We start from the raw sequence: 20,975 nt of genomic DNA, 5'->3' as shown, positions 1-20,975 counted from the left end.
CAGAGAATGAACCAGCTAGGATTTTGGACAGATGGCAGATCAGGAGCAAATAGAAGGACATGCTATTGAAAAGGACACACGGCAGGAGAGGAAAAGAAGTCTCAGGAAGGAGTCATGGTTGTGTCCTGAGAGAAGGCATTGAAATGGGACTTTTAGGAAACATAAGTGAAATGAGATTAAGTAAATTGGTGATCTTTTTGCTTCTACTAAACAGAAGACCCTATTTATATATTTTTATCATAAATAAAGCCAGTAGTAAACTTGACATAAAACACTGATTTCTCCTAATAGCAGCAGTCCTTCTTGAAAGAAGACACATATTTTTGTCAAATCTTTGGGTCCACAAATGTAAGAATGTTTTGTTACACGGCATCAATTCAATTTTAAATGACAGAACAAAACAAATAACTGCTAATTAAAAAGAATAATGGGCATTATCTTCCTTCAAGCCTTAGAAGGGAAAGGAATTATAGTATTTGATTGTGAATCGCATATACATACATTCATGCATTTTGAAAAATTTTTATTTACCTTAACTTCCTTTTCTTTTGAAGAAGACAGCTGTATTAACGAGCTCTTAATTTTTCTACTCTAGACAATTTTTTTCCATAATTGTTAATAGATTAAAAAGCAATGCATGCCAGCATGCAAAGGAGAAATATTTTAAAGTTTTTCTTACAAAATACATTTTGCATCTGTTCTACAGAAATTAGAATTTTAAATGGAAGATATGACAAACAGATATATCAGTAGAGGATGAAATTTACAATTCTTGTTTCTAGACAGAGATTTTAATATGGGCTTCCATAAACTGGTGGTGGAAAGTTAACTAGATGTCTTCCAACTTTAGTGTTTCTCTCTGGAGGAGTAATATGAAATGAAATTCCAACCATGATATAGTAAGTCTGCAAATTTTTTAAAATTTTTTTTCTTATTGATACTTCCTGGGTTAGTGGAAAGTGGTATTGAAACCAGGCACTGCTGGATCCAGCTTTCAGCCATGCCTTGGTTTTGTCATCACTCATGCTGAAGTCATCTGTACTACTGTGACTGTTTGTTGTAGTATCAGACATACTACTATATGTGACTCCCAGAAAAGTAAAGAAATGTGTATACAGAAAGTAGAAAATATTGTTTCTTTTATATTTTATGCTGTCACTGTAATATAAGTGGTATAAGTGCCTGGAACCAGAACAGAATTAATGTGAGTACTGAAACAAAAACAGGCTATCTTTTCTGATACATAAAAAATATCCTGCTATACCTTTGTGCCACTGTTGGAAAATAAAATCAAGATTTAATATATCTTTCTTAGATGGGTGGCATAATTTGTTTGCTCAGAAGGTAATATCATTCATCACAAAAGAGAAATAAAAGAAAAAGGTAGACATAAAACCAAAGAAAAATGTAATCTCCGGGTGAGATGTAAGACATGATGATATCAGAATCCATGTGTTTCTTTTCTTGATCTTCTATACCACAAAACCTGACTAACATACAGAATTCCAAGAAACATTCTACCACTTAACAGTGTTACAGAACACAGGACTGCAGAAATTCAGTAAGAAAAGATCACTGAGAAAGTAAAAGTTATAAAAATGAGCCTACTCGGAGGAATAAGAACATTCATACTGCCTTTCACAATGAAAACAGCTTTTTGATATTTAAGAGGGAATTTTTTTGTGATACAAAGGAAATAAAAGAGTGTTTTATATTCTACTAATCAGTAGCAACATAGTTGACGGTTGGCACTTGAGTATCAGCTGCATATGCAACATACATCAATTTTTATTTTTGCTTTGACATTTGGGCCTGCATTTTCTATAGTTTCAATTTAGTTTTCAACTAGTTTAGGGCCAGACTGGTATAGAACTGAACCTTAGGAAAATAAATATCATGAAATGTAGAGCTTATCTTCAGCATGTATGTCATCATTTTGCCACCCTTTAACATGAGAAGCATGTCCACTATTTCTACTTATTATTTCAGTCAAGCAAAGGCTTTTGCGTGTCAGGTTGGTTCATTAGCCTTTGTTTTAATGTTTTTCTATTTAATGCTTCTCCAGGTAACTCCTATTCTGATCATCTCCCATATCATTGTTTATAATGAAAGTTATTCTGAAAATATGTTGCTCTAAAATAATTTTTAACTGACATTTTAAAAGCATTCCTTAAATGTGTCCAGTAGGATACTCAATATCTTTTCAATATAATTCATAAATAACAGCTGACAGATTCATACAATACCTCTTTGTGACTGAACATGGAATTCACAGGATTATTAATTATAAAAGGAGAAAAATGGGAAACCAATACAAATATGACCGTGTTACAGATATGCTTGTTTTAAATTTACATCTCTCTTTGCAGTCTAGGGTATATGACTAATTAACTCTTTGAATTCTTCCTTTCATTACCTTCTTTACAGCGCTTTCCTCGTTTCTTTATTCCAGTTGCGGCACAACACTCATCTCTTCTAAATACAGCAGAAATGTCAAGACTACTGCTGACATAAGAAAAAGCAGAAATGAACCTTTGAATTAACAGAAAATACACATTCTGCTTGTATTTCCCTCTCCTGTTAAGAGGGCTAGAAATTCCCATCCAAGACACTTACTATTCTGGTCATCGTATATGCAAACAAAGTCAAGACATAACATTTTGTAACAGGTAAAGTATTGAGCTGAAGTCAATTTAAGAAGCAGCATGTTTTCCTACAGCATTAAGGAATACAGAAAATGCATTCTCTCATCAGGCTTTTTCTCTAATCTGTCATGTTGATTTTCACTACCATCATTATATCACTTATGGCCACGTTCAGCAGTGTGGTCTTAGAGTTGTTTTATATGCACCTCATTTATGTTTGCCATGATTTTTATTTAAGGACATTCCTAAGAACATTTTTATAAATTGTACAGGTCATTATTCATCGTTGTTATATGGATGGCTTGCTAGTTACTTGCCAGCCTGTATGTGATTTATTAGGTGAATGCTTTGATGTCTAGAGCACCAGTTTTTCAAACTTGTCTGAAGTGGAAGTGATCTTGAGGCTGTGATATATATTGATTTGATTATTGTTTTGTAAATATTTTCTTGCTTAATAGAGAGAGCGAGCAGAATGACCCGCTTGCAGTGTAACTACTTGTGGGAAAGAGTTTTTGCTAGTCATCAAATAGGACACATAAATCAGTATTATTGAATACAAAATCTATGGCTTGATTTTAAAAAAATAGGCTTTAGGCTTTCCTTTCAAACTGAGTGTTTGGAGACCAAATGAATATGTGTTTATCTTAACTTTTTATATTATTTTTCAGCTCTCAGAATTCTTATTTTTACATATTTATATTGCTTTCTTCATCTTATGCAACAGTAGATGAATTATATACACAAAGCTTTCTCTGATAAAAGGATATTTATTACCAGGATGTATATTATGTGCTATTTTTGTTACAGGGCATATTTTAAGTGAATTGAATCGTGAGCATCCCTTTGCTTATTTTTCTTCCTTTATTTACATGTCTTTAAATAATCTTCATGCTGAAAAACAATGATAATAAGTTTATTACCACATCTTAATAAAAGAGAATGTCCTGTCTCATTGACTTGAATAATGAGTTTTGTTCATTCTTTATCCATTTCCTTTTTTTGAACCATCTCTCTGTGTTTCTCCTTCAGTCATAGGACAAATCACTTCTCAAACTTTTGGAAACATGGATCCAGTTCTGCATGGACTTTAGTTCGTCTTTCATGAAAAAACATTCTTACTGCTGAATGCTTTATAGCAGGTTGTTTTTCTAAGATATTTTTAAAATTTTTTTTCTTTTATGGTAGCCTTCTATTAATTTACCGGTGATGGTGCTTTTTGGTAGTTTTGGGGTTGGTGTTTTTGGTGGGGGTGTTTTTTGTTTGGTTGGTTTGTTTTGGGTTTTTATTTTTTTTTGCTTTGTTTTTTCCCCCAGAATCTTGGAATATTCTTTAGTAGGTGGTCTTATTAACATATCAAAATACCTTTTCATGTAGCCTTGTACAATACAGTAACATTAAAATTATTTAATTGATTCACTGGTTGTACTTTCATTGCATCTAAATTTTCAAATAATTTTATTTGCTTTGTTGTGTGGTTGGTACCAAAAAGAAAAATTCTTTTGCTCAAAGGTAGGGTAAGTCACATTATACTCTTTATTTCTCAGCCTTCAGAACAGAAATCTGCCTTGGAACTTTTACAAAGATCAATTTTCCAAATTGATTTGGGATTTTTTTTTGCTCATCTCTTACACTGGCATTTCAAATTGTTGCATAATATTCAACAGAAGTTCATAAAATTTTAGTACTTTTAATTTTCTTCCACTTTCTGTTTGCTGTTCTTCCTGGGTAGTAAATACATTCCCTAGATCACATCAACTTCCCTCCATCTAAGCAAAAATGTTTTGTCCACTGCACCGTTGTAGATTTCTCTCTGAAAATGAAATCCATTGCTTTAATTTTAACAAAACCATACCAGAAAATTCATTTGTAAAACGAATAGTGAAAATGTATTGATATTTCCTGAAATCTAATCAAGTCTAGTTGAAGGAAGGATCAATTCACTATTGCATGTTTGTTCTTCTCTTATTGGATCAGGAGGTGATCTAGAGCATAGTGAGCATTTCCTTGATTTACCAGTATTGGGCTTTGCTCGGGTACTGTCACAAATTCTGATTTTCCAAACTAGTCCTTTGAGCTTACTTCCCAGCATGGGGTTTTTAAGAATACATAATTGTATAGATGACCTTCTTAAGTAGTTTTGTAATAGTCTGTCATTAGCTCTTCAGTTAATTTTCTGCTTAGAGTTGCATGAGATTTTTTCTCAGTTCTACAGAATAAGTTAATAGCTTGGGGGTTTGTTCGTTTTTTCTTGAAAAACAGATGCTTTTAATATCAGAAAATACAGTGTGTTGTTTTATTTTATATTTCTATGAATATTATATCTGAAGCATCCCAGTATAGCATTAGCACTCTGACTAGTATTTTTATAGTGGTAAAAATGCTTCATTTTATAATTTTGAGTTTTAACCTTCATTGATGGATCTCTTCCTGCACTGGTAACACACTGAGAGCTATTCCAAGGATTTACAGTTTGTGGGAAGTGGATACAGCTTCTGAAACGTGACATGACAGTCAATATGCAGCACATGGTAATGCAAAAACTTTAGGAAAAAAGAGAGGTGTGAAATAATTGATATGAGCCCAAGTTGTCATGTCTCTCACACCTGCAAGGCATTATCAAGACTTGGGGAGTACTTTGAGAAGGAACTGAAATTAACAGGAGAAAGGGCTCCAATGAGTTTGAGCTTTAATTCCAAAGAATTTGGAAAAGTGATAGAAAATGACACATGTGCTCCTTCAACTGGTGCCATCAGAGTTCTTTGAGGGGGAAAGTTGGTAGGAATCATATGAAACAGTAATTATGGATTGCACAGAAGTACTGTGTAGATCTACAGCTTACTAGAATGCAAAAGAGAAAGGAAATATGCTAAGCTTTGTGGTTTTGGTTTATTTTAGACAGGATTTTTTTTCCAATTTTTTGTTCTATGCTTTTGAATCCATAAAGAACACTAGGTTCTTCAGTATTGTTTTGGTTTTGATTTGTTTGTTTGGTTGTTTGTTTTTTTTCTTTTCTCAGAGTGCAGATAATGGATCATAGTCAAGATCTTATTGCTCTTTATGGCTGCCTGAAAGGAGGCTGCAGGAGAAATCTGTCTCTTCTCCTGAGGAACAAGTAACAGGACAATGGGAAGTGGCCTCAAGCTATACCAAGGGAGATTCAGATTGGATATAAAGGAAACTTCACTAGAACTGTAGTCAAACATTGGAGCAATTGCCCAGGGAACGCCTGAATTACCATCCCTGGAGGTAATTAAAAGATGTATGGATGTGGTGCTTGGGAGGAGGGTTTAGTAGTGAATGTGGCAGTGCTGGGTTAACAGTTCGACTCAATAATTTAGATGACTCCTCCAACCTAAATGACTGCATGATTTTATGATGTAATAAGAGTATATCTCTTTAACCATCTTATATCTGAAGTCCAGTATCAGATTTGTTATCGTGGAGAGGTTAAACACACGACAGAAAACTTTCCTAGAGCCTTACCTATAACACAGGAGCACCCTCTCAAGCAAAACACTTTCACTGTCTGTCATCTTCTTGTCAAAAAGGAGCATCCATGTCCTCTTCCCCTTGAGCTAGCCATATGCCAGTGTGTAGGATTGTGAAGAATATGGATTTTGAATTTACCTACTACTCCTGTGGTACCACTGTAAAGAAATCATTAATTTCACAGAGTAGCCCTATTGCCACTTCACTGCAATGCCTTTTATATTCCATGTAAACTTTTCCTACTTTGAATGCTCAGCTGGGACTGAACCCTTTTCCTTGGGAGGATGGTTGTCTAGGGAAAACTATAGCATTAAGGTTTTCAGAGAAGCTAATAGATGTAAAAGAAGTTCAATTGGATAATGCTCCTCCAGAAGACTCCAAAATAAGGTACTCTTAGGCTTAAGTGGGAACATTCAAGAAAAATGAGCCCACAGGCTCATTTTACTTACCAGCAAGAGAAAAAACCACATAATTCAGAGTCCCTCATCAGATGAGGACATGGTGGAATAAGTATTTCTAAAAAATAGAGGGTATTAAACAGAGGGCTTTGTTTTGTGGTAGGACTTTGAAGGCAAATTTGCATGCAGTATGGAGATATGGAGGGGTTCCAAGTCTGTTAAAGTACTGTTGCAAGAAACTAGGACTGAGCCAATTTTATCCAACCCTGATTTAATTATGTATGTTCTACACATGTCCTAGAAGAATGGAAATAAAAAGTTGGTTTTTACTATTATTTTTCTCTTACTCAAAATTCAGGTTTTCTCAGAGAGGCACTTCATGCATGCCAATGTATATACAAACATAATACTTTTTCAGACAGTCAGAAATCAGGGCTTAACTGTGACATAAGAACAAGCTATTGCAAAAGTACAGGGGCTGGGAACTGCTTTTTTAAAAAAAGCCAGATTTAATTATATGCTTGCGCACATTTTGAAAGCAGAGCCTTGATGTGTAGGTCAAAGAACAGCACTTAAATGTTGGGACACATCTCTGAATTAAAACCACCTCGCTTTTCTCAGTACCCATTGTGGCTCTGTTTTCCTCATGATAACACTAATGTTTAAGGTATTTGGACTGAACCATCTGGGAATACAGAGCATGCGTGAATGCACATAAAAGCAGTCTCTAAAAAAAGGTTACTACTTTTCCAAATATTTTCTATTTTTTTTTTTTGTCAAATGTAACATGGTGTTTCCAGGTAAAGGATACTTAGAATTTATGTGCAAAGTGAAGGAGGAAATGGAGGGTGGGTTAAATAAGTCGTATATCAGCTCTTTGAAAAGATAAAAACTTGTTTCAGTTATCCTGCTCCCTAAAGTAGCTTTGACTTTTTAGCAAAAACTTGTAGTGGGTTACAGGCTGATGTAAATAGGCATACCTTTCTTGATTTCTATATTTTTCCCCAGTTATATTCTTTTAAAAATTTATTTTCTCATTATTTTTAAGACCTATTACCCCTATACAGTACCTAAAACATTTCCTCAAGAAAAGATTATGACATGATGAACAATCTTTCACATATTTACTACCCTACATTATTGTCTTGTATGATAGTCTTGGGGACAAGCCATCTGTGCTTTACAAATATTCTGGCAACATTAATAAAATATTCACACAGTGTTCTTGCTTACTGAATACACAAAACAATTATTGCTAGTTAGTTCTTTTGTTTAAAATGTAGCACAATATACTATCTGGTTGCCATCATAAAGTCAGCCTTTTCTCTACAGGGCATTATATATAAGATTATCACTATTTCTGCCTGCACTTTTCTTGGAATGGGAGATTTCTATTGTAGTTGTGCATAATGGTTACCAAATTTTGTCTTTCATAATCTTTTTTATGTATTTTCATAAAAGATTAGGTGTGCTGCCTTTAAATTTCATTGATTTGCCTTAAACTAAAGATTTCTGACAAGATTGTTTGTGAAATAAGGAAGTATGAGGTGCGAAAACACAAGGCAGGAGCTGATTGAAATAATCACAGAAGATTTAAGCTTTATTCTCTCCATATTCCCTCTTTTCTTTTTCTACAAGTAGGATGCATTGTTCCAGTAATACTGTTCAATGAATAGACACAGTGAAGTAGTGACATCTACTAAGATGTGAATGCAAGCTCCCGTCTCATTTAACTGTTCTACTCTTATTCTTCATCTTGACTTTTTCTAGTAATCTGGCCAGGGTGTGTAGATATTTCTTCTCTTGGATAACATTTTTTTCTGTGAAGACCCAATTAAGAAAATGTTTGAGAATATGATATACCCGTAGAAAGTTGGCAAAATAAACTCTTCAAGAAAAACCAATACTTAGATTGAATTAAATGATGAGCATTGGATTAACGAAATCTTCTTTGTAAACAAGTAAATTACTAATAACATTGATTGTTACAAAGGTAGCATTTTCCACAGCATGAACTGGGATAAAAGAGATAGCTATTTATCCAGTGCTTATTTTTTTAAACATTTATGAAAGCCTCTCATTAATCAAATGGAAACTGAACTAGATCTTAGGCTATATAACATATGATGCAATGCCATGCTGCACACAGGAATTGTGTGTGGAATTGGCTATTGGCTGGAATCAGACCAACATCGAACCAGGAACCCACAGTGTTGATTGTGGGGCATATCAGAACTAAATAGGAATAGGATCTGATATTATTCTTCCAGAAACATATTTTATGGCAGCATGAATTGTCCTTTGAAAGTGACTGTAATCTGTGACTTTCTTTACAGAAAGACTGTAGAAAAACAAATAAGGTCAACAGTTTAGCCTGGACAAGAGGATACTAGGTTTAATAAAACTATCCTATCTTAATGTATTATACAAAAATTTTAAATTAATTTGAAGGCAAGGTATTTATAGACTTCTATGTACAGCTAAAAACTCAGGATTTGGGATGAGATTTTACATGTACATGACTGATCTAAGAAGTCTATCATTGACAAGCAATAGGATGTGTAAATCTTGCTTAGATTGCAGTTTTAGAGTTCAGTTTTTATTCATGCAATCCATATGTGCTATTTAGAAGCATAGACTGGCACGTTGTGGGGAGACTAACAAATTTATTCTGCTAATCAGGGAGGCAAGGAGCATTTAACATTTTAAAGTTAATTCAAACCTAAGTTTCTTTTTTGTCCCACTTTAGCAAACACACCTGGATGCTTCTCAGGGCACTTTAATTTATTTTCATGGGATGCTACATGAATGCCTTGTAATGAATGTAAAATATTGCCAGTTATTGTTTACAGATCACACAATATTCTGATATGGAAGGGACCCAGAAAGATAATCAAGTCCAACTCTTAAGTTAATGGTGTATGCATGGATTGAACCCACACCTTTGGTGTCATTGGCACCATGCTCTAATCAACTGAGCTAATCTCAGGCTCTTTATTCAGATTTTGGTCTAGTTGAAAATACAGTTTCTGAAGGGAATTATAAATGCTCATTATAGTATTTTTAGTCACTTCTGAATGCATAAATCACCAAAATTTCAAGGTAAAACATCCTACAATAATACAGTTTTCTCTGTTGTTTAGCCAACAGCATTTCAGGAAGGGAGTGGTCTCCTGAAATACAGCTGCTTTGTCAAATAAAACATAGAAGTTATGAGTCTTTTATTTTTCCAGTTCTGCTGCCTTTGTTTCCTCTGTTGAATGTGTTTAGCTGTTCTAAAGAGCAGCGCTGCAATTTACAAATCAGAGGAGGAAACCATTGTTGCTTTAGAAAAGTGTCATAAGTAAATAATGAAAGTTTCATAATCTATCTGATTTTTTTTGGATGAGTGAAATCTTTTTGACATATGTTCTTGGACAAGTCTGAAGCTTTTGAAATATATTGAAAGATGTATTTGTTATAGTTACACTTTATTATTTTTTTATCCTATTTGTGCCTTGCTCATAAAAAGAAAGGGAAAAATTCTATATTTGAGGGTGTCAACATTTTTCACTGATTTTTTAAAATTATCCTGATGTTGCATTGATGTTGACAAATGTATCTTAGACATTTATATTCATGTGAAAAAATATACTTAATTTTTTTTTTCTGTTCTAGAGATCTTTTCATGTGGTGTCCCTAAAATTTCTGCTCTCAAAAAGAGAAAATAACTAGAGTTTGGTCCCATTTTCATGAGGAACAATTTTAGCAGTGGGCTTAGTTTAAATTTGCTGTATCATCTGTATAATGTTGCTTTTGTGGCATTATAAACTTCTCATGTGTACTGCCAGAAGACATAAAATGGCCCAGTGGCATATGTTATGTTCTTGCATCTGCCTAATTTTCGACTTGAAATACCACACAGCAATGTTTGTGATAAACTACACACAACAAGGTCAAAGCAGGTGCCTGCTGGGATGAGTAATCATCTTTATTTCATCATCCTATATCAACAGGTATCATGGAGACAAAGTAATAGCTTTTATGAGAGGAGCTTCATATGTACCTCTGAAAAGTTATGAGGCACAAGACAGAATCAACGAAGAGATAATGACTGTAGATTTGCCATAGAGTGCCCCGCAGTTCAATTTACATTGCATCCTGAAGGGTACTGTGTAGGAAGGACAGATTTTTCAAAACAAATAGGCTTGAAAGTACTATTTAATCACTGATGCTCAAACTGTGTGTGCTGCTTTTAGAGTTCCCTCTCTGTAGAAGAAGTGTTTTGTTTTTGTTTCTATATGCAGTTTTACCTCTCTCGTTCGTCTCTGTTTTTTAAGTAGCAAATATATGCATCCTCCAACATATATTTCCACACTTGTGCAGCCCTAATTGTCACATGAAAACTGAAGTGGTTTACCATTACCTGGAAGGAAAATATTGTGCCTCTATGTAATCTCTAACATGTAGGGAATTGCTATATTACTGACATGGTGGATACTAAAGTCAAATAAGTGGGTATAAGTAATATTTTAAGAGATAAGTGTTAAGAGATGGAAAATGCATAAACACATGATTGCCTAAAAGAGCATGGAATAAAATAAAGAAAAAAACATAGTGAAATTGTTGTAGAAAGCATCTGAATATGCATCTCACAGCTCACAGGTTCAGCTGTCTATTTGCTTTGTGAAGCACAACAGCATGACTTTTGAGTCAGCTCTAATGAACAAAACTGTTACTGAACTATGCAAATACACAAGTCAAAGCCTTGTAAGACAGGAGAAGTGAAAATGAAAATGGAATTAGTTTTTGAAATTGGCAAAAGTAATTGAAAGCATTAGGAAAAACATGAAAAACCTACAGCACACGATCAGTTTTTGAAGACAATTACTCACCGAAATAAAAAAATCAGCATGTTTTCAGGGGCAGTTGGTGTTAGAGAAAAATGTGTTTGGCTGGATAGGGCCACTAGTTACCAGTTGCTGTCAGCTGGGCCTACACGCCGCAGAGGCCGTAAGCCCACTGTGGCTCCTGGCACGGACGGCTCTGCTCACACACACACAGCCTGCCGTGCCACGCCTGGTCCCCAGTAGATGTCTGCTCTGGGCCCTTCCACAGGCACAGGCACTGGGGGTTTCATCTCCAGAGACACCCAGACCCCATGGTGTCACCTGTCACCAGCAGCTGTCCACGACTACACTGATAGCCAGTGCCTCCTGTGATCCTGCCTATGGGAAAGAGTTTGAAATTTAATATATGAGACAGGCTGTACTGAATAGCCTTGTGGAACAGACAGCTAACCAACCATTCAAGAAGGAAACAACACATGACCAGCTCTTTTTAATTCCCTTATGTGTCCACTTTCCGACACTTATTCCTTCCCAAACCACTTAGATCCTTCCCTGAAATACAGCCATAAGAATTCTTGTGAAATCCTGAAATACATTTCCTCTTCATCCCTTAATGTGTTTCACAGCCCTAAGCACTGACCCTCTCAAAACAAGAGGTGCTCCTGCACTGGCTCACTCTGTTGTGACCCACAGTAGGACAGGCTTTTCTGAGACAGCCATGGGGTAACCTGGACTGGCAAATCTTGCTCTAAGTCTCTGATTTGTTTGGCTGAATGACTTTGTGTCCCTGTGCATCTCTGCACTGCTAGAAATGAGCCTCTGATGGGCTGATGGCACCTGTGATGGGCTTGGGAGGAAGGTGAGGGTGTGTTTGGACCTCCTCGCCTCAAATGTTATCTCTGTGTTCTCCTTTGTAGGCATGCAGATGAGCTTTTGTCACAAAACCTAGCAATGTATAGATGCTGCAGCTGGATTTGACCAGCAGCCACTTGCCCAGGCTTGACTGGTGTCCATTGAGCAGGTAGGGAGCACATCCATGCTTTTATTTTTAGCATATTGGTCCTAAATATTTACCTGGCATGCTAATGCTGTTTTTGTACTAAGTTCCATACGGTTCTGTCAAGGATGCCCAAACAGAAGTGACCAATGAAGACCAAGCTGCACATCAGGTTTTAAAGACCAAGTGTCTTGTCCCTAAAGAAGAAAACATAAAAAGAAGGCTTTTCTACTATATGTGCCTCAAGCAGGCAAATTTAATTCTCTTTTCAATCTCCAAGTCTACCTGAAATGATGTTTTTATAGATATCAGCATTTTTCAACCAGAAAACAGGTGGTCAAGAAAAAAAAAGATTAACTTTCAGAGTTTCCTTTCCCTGAGTGACAGGCATCTCAGTAGTGGGAGGAGACTATTTATGACATAAAATCATAAACTTCTTGGACAAGTCACAACAACCCAGACTCTAACTTGCAGTCACCATTGTGCCATTAAATAGTTGTGACTAACATTGAAAGATGCCTGAGGGGAAAAAAAGAGGTTTTATTCTCTCCCAGGAGAATTAAATTGATTGCATATTTTAGTTTCAGAAACATCTGAGAATTTTTTTTAATGAAAAAAAAAGTTCTAATTGTGAGATGCAAACAAACTTGTCTTGAAAAGCAAGCAGCAATTGAGAGAAAAGATGCAATGTAGTTGCAAAGTTCCCTTACTCTTGCAAGATTTCTTGACTTTTACAGAGAATAAAGCCTTCATAATAAAAAAAAAAATCTGTCTTGGTTTCCATGCATCAATTGTTTTTAAGTGGACTGTGGCTTTTCAGACTTTGTTTACCTGAAGCAAAATATTCTAGTTTGATGAAGGTAGATTGCAGAGATTTTATGTCACTATTTTCAAAATAGTAACACCACACAAGAATGATTCAAAAAAGTGCATGTAAAAATTAACAGAGTCCATGCAAGTCCATGAAGAATCTAGAAATACTTTTTTCCCCTAACTTTTCCAAATGGGAATTTTTCTGCAAGGCCAGAAAGGTCAAGGTGTTCTAACACTCTGCCTTAAATCTGAACAAAATTGAAGCTGTTTAGACACACATTGCTTTAATTTCCATTGAAAAAAAACAGCTTTGGTCTCAAAGATTGAATTGAATTTTGATTAATATTAGGCTCTGGACTTGCAGCTATATGAAGGGGCAAAGATATATGCAGAACCAGCTGGATTTCTTACAGTTTTATCAAATACAGTTTGTGAATGACATAAATGATACAAAAGGCTTCCTTATGCCCTAACTGGTGTTTTTAATGGTTATCCTGTATCCAAGCAGTTGATGCAGCTTATGTCTGGTTGCACAATATGTCAAATTAGAGTCAAAACATTCAATTTAAACTCACATTACAAGTGTGCTATTTTTACAAGAGTGTCTGACCCAGTGTGTGAGATTAAACAAGTGGTTTCTTGCAGGCAAAGCACAAAGGAAAAGAAAGAAATTTTGATAAACAATAAAATTGTATTTTGCCCAAGTTATTGCAAATAATCTTACCATAGACACAACCTACCCACAACATATCAAGTGTCTGATCTACATATGCAAAAATGTTCATGTTCCCACAGAGAATCACAGAGGAATTTGTATCATTTGAAAATGAGAAAGTCCCTAATTTTTCTTCAACTCTCTTTTTGAACCATTTTGGACTCTCTGTCTTAAATTTTGCCAGATGCCAGGTTTTACAGGGAGAAAATTCTTTTTTTGAGAGTAAATAATTAAAAAAACAAATTATGTTTATATTTTAATGCCACAAACATTGTCACTAGTATGAGTTCATGAAAAATCAGGAAGTTTCTCCATACATCCCAGGTGAAACAAGTGAATCAAACATCAGCTGGCTGCAAGAATTGCTGTTGCAGTTTTCCAGCTGTGGGGAGCTCACTGCAGATTCAGCAAGCCCGTGTGGCATTATGCTTATTCTTCTTTGGGTAAATAATTTAAAAGCTCAGGTTTCATACAGTTCCAGTCCACAATTTATTACATTTCACAGGGGAAAACGCATCTCAACTTTCCAAAATGTCTTTAACAACCAATATATGAATAACAAAAAAAATAATACAGTACAAACTGTTGTTCTTACAAGCCAAAAAAAATATATATAACATCACTCTTCATCTTAACAATTTATTTAAGGTTATTTAAAATAATACATGGAATTTATCTGTGAACAAAAATTCAATGAAATACAACATTTGAACTAGAAGTCAAAACTATTAAGTGCAACTTTTGAATGGGAATACAAAACAGCAGCCACCTTTATAACATCTGCAAGACGGGCATTGTTTTATACTTAGAAAAGGAGAATATAGCTAGCAGAAGGACACAATCTCTTGCAAGCTGAAAGTCTGCTCACTGACTAACGCACCCCTCTTACATTGTAAAACAACATGATAAGCCAGAATTTTTATTTTTATTATAACAATTGTTCCATAAGTATCATCCATGTGTGAAATGTGTGAGTTCATGTAACAAGGAGACCTTTTGAAGTAAACAGGAAATGTGATGAAGTAATAAGCACAGTATAGCAATTTAAAGACAAAGTACCTGGTAACCAGATAGATGAGCCATAACAGATGGTGCCTAAGTAGTGGCAGGAAAAAGCTGTGTCAGGCTGTACCTCTGTAACTTTAAAGGATCTTTCCCACAATGTCTACTGACTGGGAGTTTAAAAGGTCTGTTTCCATTTCCTGTGTTGTTGTAAATATGAGTTGACTTTAATGGATGAAATTTTCTGGGAGAAAGCCAGGAACTTGTGTAACAATATTTGTTGCTAAGAGTTGCTAGATACCTGCACTGTGAGAGGAACCACTTCAGCTTTTTAAGCACAATTTTACCAGACAGTACCCCAGTAACCCTGGTTTATAGACTGACAGCAGCAGTGATAAAAAGAATAGCAGTGAAGATAATATCAGCAAGCACATGCCCCTTTGCTACAGCTTTGACTGATATTCCAGAAAGCCTAAGGAATAAGTGCACAATGGAGGCTTGTAATGTGGTTTTTTTAGGTTTTATTGCTTCTTGCCATTTCATATGCATTTTGTATACAGGACCCATGAATACATATAGCTAGCGTAGCTTATATATTGCTTTACACCTGGAAGCACCTAAGAGAAGAAAGAATCCTAACAAAATAAACAGATTTAAAACCATTCAGAGTTCACAGCTTTATAATATCACTGCTGACACAGCATTTTTGGAAATATCAGTTATGGTTGAAAAGGATTGTACAAGAATCAAGCAGCACTTTCAGGATTCTTGATGTTTACCTTTCCCCGCTGTCTTCCTAAGAAAAACTTTTGTATTTAGATTGAATTTTAATTAGTAATTTCATGTTCAGTGTCTAGGTCAGCATTCTATTTTGAAAGATGTTTTTGTTAACTGGAAGGGACTCTAAATGGGAAGACCAAAAATGACATGAGAAGGAAGGAAAGGGTTTCTGTTTTCTATAGTTTTCAGAAAAGTACATTCACTTGCAGTTACAGCTGTTTGTCAAAACCACACAGTAGAAGGGAAAAATACCTGGTCATTGGCACAGAATCAGTCAAGGAATGGTCACCTGAACATTCACTAAATCTGTAGTTTTAGCTGACATGCTGTTTCACTAATTGCTTAATTTATTTTCCTCACAGTCTCTTCATACCTACTTAATTCCATTTTATACTCTCTTCTGGCCCTGTTACCCTGTTTACTTTTCTTTACTGCCAGTGTTTATTGCCCCTGAAGTAAATCACTAAAGAAAGAGATATGAAAAGATAGTAAATTAACGTTTATTGCCTCACTGCGGTTCCTTCTGTTATAAATAAAGTTAGCTTTTGTAGGCGGGGTTATGAATTGGTACTTAATGTAATAAATTGTTATTCTTAATTTATGTAATAAGTTATGGAGTAATAAGTTATGTAGTTAAATGTGCTATAATAAATATGCGTGCCCACTAGAAGACGGGTGAGGGAATTTTCCAGAAATCTACCTCATGAGATGATGACATTAATATGAAGTATGACTGGAGGACTAACCAGCCAATGAAGCCTCAGAACTCTAGAATGGTTGGTCAGAAATGCAGCATCCTATGGACCAACCAACCTCCAAGAAAAATACCAATGAGCAGGCGGATTGAGAGCGCACCAATCCTGTGGCTTTAGGGGACTTTAAACCCCCTGGGTGCCGAGCACCTGGGTCTGTGCAGAAGGGGTGTCCAAGGAAGCACCCTGTGCAGCACACAGTGTTGTTAATTTCTAACTATGAATGGCTGTGTAGGCCCCGTGTTGCTCTGGAGTCTTGTCTTTGGTCATCTTGACTTTCAATACCCAGGCCCAAGCCCTTTAAAAGATCTTGGCTTCATTTCGCTTGTTCATAGCACCTCTATGAGCCAACTCCCATTTCCTTTCTCTGGCCACTGAACTTTGATAGAGGAACACCTTCTGATACTTTATATACTACCCAGCACCATGGAGGCTTGTTTTGAACTGGCTCTTAATTATTTCTCTAAGAATGATCCAAAATTAGTACAATTTAATGAATTGTACTAATTGATGAATTAATGAATTCAATATCTTAAAAAGCCAGCAATCAGATCTATGGCCTCCAGGTCCCAGTCTTCAAGTTCTGAGCTGGAATATTGTTATATTAACTTTTTTTTCTCCCCTCAAGTTAGAAGGGAACTAAAGGATTTATACATTAGGTTCACCCATTCTTTTAGGCAAACATTAGCCCACTCTTGAAAAGTAATCAAGAGGAATACAGAAAGGCCCAGCTATCTTCTGACAATCTTCCAGCACGTGATATTGGACGACGAACTGTTCAGCAATTGCACAACCAGATAGCTTCCCAAAATACCTGTCAAATAATGTTTCTCCTACTTCCTGTGACCTTTCACAAACATACCAGCTTCACTTCAGTCATGGAATCTAGAGCTGACTTCTTCACAGTTCTGCAGAAAACTCTATATTTTTTTAAGTGGTTAGCAAGTATACTTGAAAATTCAACGTAGATGCAGAGACACCTTCTTAGTGTTGAGTAAAATCCAACTCCTTGAACACAGGCAGTGAAGGTTAGTTCTCAAGTGCCTTCATCTAAGTGGGGCTGCAGGACACTTTCAGGACATTCCAAGGTGCTGTGGACCAGACACTCTGAATTAGGGGATCAGATCATTCCAGGTTGTTTTTGTGTGAACTGGAGTTCTTACAAAGGGGCAGAAGTCCTGACTATCTCTGCTGCATAAAAAGCCAATCCTTCCATGAAGAAGCAGAAAGCTGACTCTGAACATTTCCAAATGTCTCATCCACAAGGTCTTAGTCACTATGACTGCATAGCTGGAAAAATCAGTGAGAGAAAATGCAAAGGGAGACAGATATTTTAAAAAATAACCTCTGTACTGTCATAGGAAAAAAAAAAAAGTCTTTTGACTTTGATGCACATGATACCCATTTTTTCGTATTATCTTATTGCTTACATGCCCTATGATGCTAAACCACGGTTACCTACACAGAAATGAAACTAAGATTGCAAAGATGAAGAACATGAATGACTCCAGACGGAGAATTTTCTTAATGATGGAAACCAGGAAAGTGGAAGTTGTAATGACAGAGAGTTGAAACTTGAATCTAGGATGGCAGCTCTACATAGTGTTTCTTAACCTAGAAGATGGTCACACATTTCCATTCTCAAGTTGATTTTCTCCCTCTTCAGTAACTGTTGCTGAAGAAGTATTTGTGGGGAAATGCTGTAGATAGACGTTCAGGAATGGAGAAAATAAATTGTTACATTTTAACACGAAAAACCAACAATTGTAAATAATTGAGCTGATCTAGAGGACAAGGTCTTTGACTATTTTTTCTCAAAACTAATGGGGTAGCAGGCAATGGTTTGCAGATCCTACGCTGTCTTAACAAAAAAGGATAAGGTACAGATCTTTTAGGCTTTGCATAAAATTAACTACTTGCTATTTGCTCTTTTGCAGTCGAAGGAAGGTTTTGGCATCTTTCTGAATCTTTGAGTTAAAACATTTGTTACTATAATAACATTTTGCTAAAAAAGTGAGAGACAAAACATTTTCCAGGACTCATGGACTACATTACAGGGTAGTAATAAAGTGGGAGATGAAGGTTGTCTTGAGTGATTTGTTCTCATGAGGAGTTGTTAAGGTTGCTTATAAAAAACCCTAGCATTTTCACCAAAACAAAAACCTGGGGAAAACAAAAGCAGTGAGAGCACTGCAAACCCAGTAATGTCTGCTTCCTTCATTACAATGTTTTTTCCCAGGCTCTGGAGAACTTCTTGTTTGACTCATGAGGCTTTGAGAGTCTCTCCATCACGTTCTCTAGCAAAAGTTGAGGAAAACTAGCCTTCTGCATTCTCTTGCACTTAATAGTACAATACGTTTTTTTCTTTTTCTGGAAGAAAAAGAATTGAAACAATGAAGAAGGTATACACACAGGCGAACGGGGAAAAAAACCAAATGAATGCTGAATGAACTTCGCCACTCCATTCATATCTCATGTCTTACATTTCCCCAAGCAAAAGGTCAATCAGTGGCAAAGCTCTAACAAGTGCTTAACAGCTTAATAAACATAATAAGAATTGTGCCAATATGCCAGAGAGTAAGAAACAGTCACACAGGCACAAATATGTAGAAGCAGAATTATCCATTTAGTAATTGAAAACAACCCATCCTGAGGTAATGGAATCTGGCAATAGAGATGAACTGCTTTCCCAGGAGGTAGACTATTATCATAGGCTAAACAGCTGTTTAAAAGTAAAAGTTGCTTCAAACAAAGAAGAAAACAGATGCTTAACTAATTTTAGACATTTCTTGGAAGTTAAAAAAGCCCGAAACCACCAAATATGTGAAAATGGGTTTCCTTAAACATGGAGAGAGTTTTATAGCCTAAATTGAAAACCAAACAAAACCCCAATTGCTAATACAGCATACTGTCTTTGAAAACCCTAGGTATCCTAACACTCTGTCCTTAGGCATCTGTAGCAAAGCTTTCTACATCTCAAGAATCCTCATGGTGCTTCTGGGTATAGCTAAATGAGAGCTGCTACAGAGGATTTCATTTATTCACAATTTGTTATGTGTTGCTAGGACATCACAGGCATTTTCCCTAGGTTCAGCCACAGAGGGCAAGTCTCTGTTCCAGACAAGTAAAGAAATTGATGAAAAGGAAACATCCCACAGACCATTTTCAATCTCTGTAGTACCTTCTTTCTGCATGAGGAGCGCTGATTATACTCCCAATATTCAAGTGATCTATGCCTGTGCTATGGCAATTACTAGCTCCTCATACAAAGCAAAATTCAGCTTAAGGAGACACAGGCTTCAGGGGGTAAGCCATGAATGCAGCAATCAGAATCCTGAAGTGGAGCACACAAATTCAGCTGAGTGTATGAAGTTCCCACACAACAAAGACTTTAGATGCACAAACTGAAAAGTATAATAATTGCTGCCCACAAATAACTTTTTAAGTAAGTCCTGATTTGAAGGAAATAGTCATGGTTGTAGTTGCTAACTCTACTGCAATACTAATTGTCTCCACTACCCACACTGTTTGAAATCATTGTTTTGCCTATAACTATGTATTGACAGATTCTGGTTTTGATTAGATCTATGGTGCTACCAGAAGATAAATAAAATGAAAGGTAACTTAAAATACTTGTAACAATGTAATTCACAGAATATATTTTAATAGTGTATACAAAAGCATATAGAAATTAAAGTAGATAAACTTTGCATTAAATAAATGCACAAGCAAAATTATCCCAGAATTTAGTTATAGTCCTAAAATATTCTCATGTGATGTATGAAAAGATTCTTGTCTGGGAATGGACAAAGAAGGTCCTTTTTGTCTTTTTCAAGCTTTCACATGACTAGTGGATTTTTTGTTTGTTTGTTTGTTTTATGCACTTACCCCTTGAAATGCACCTTTTAAAGTTTCCCCTTCCAGTTGCTATTAAAGATTCCTTTTGGGACCTGAAAACTTTCTGAAAAGCATCCCATTAGTTGTTTATATGAAAATATCCATTCTGGGTAGCAGAGCTAAAAATTTTGTCAGAAGATACAGTCTCCTGACAGTTAAAAAGTAGCTTGAAGATTTTTATTTGTCTTATCAATAACAGTGGAGTTCTGGAAGCAATAGTTTGATCACTAAATTTGCTCCAATATTCTGTTCTTGTATGAAATCATATTGCAGAAACAAAGCTGGAAGGAAGTTTCAGATTGTCCAGTTATCTAGTCTTTTCCCATATTATGTGGATCACAGTGCTCAAAACCATTTGTCTCTGCCGTTCTTTAAAGCTTGCAGTCAAAATTTTCCCTAAGCAACCTATGCAATCTATTTCAGGGCTCAATGGTTCTTACTGCCAGACAGAAAGCATTCAACAGTCATTTTATAACCAATTATTGTGCTAACATTGTCCTTTAGTCAAAGTGGTTTTTCCTTATTTTCCTTCCAGTATGGCTATAGAAAGTAATTTTCCTTCTGGCCTTCATTTTGCTATGATAAATAACTCAATTTATGTATTCCCAGAAAAATACCTCTTTATTCCCTAAGATTGTTATTAATGTCCATTCTCTTG

This window comes from Melospiza melodia, chromosome 5 (assembly GCF_035770615.1).
Source record: "Melospiza melodia melodia isolate bMelMel2 chromosome 5, bMelMel2.pri, whole genome shotgun sequence".
NCBI classification, from domain to species: domain Eukaryota; kingdom Metazoa; phylum Chordata; class Aves; order Passeriformes; family Passerellidae; genus Melospiza; species Melospiza melodia.
The sequence above is the reverse complement of the archived record's forward strand: the minus strand, read 5'-3'. Positions refer to the sequence as shown.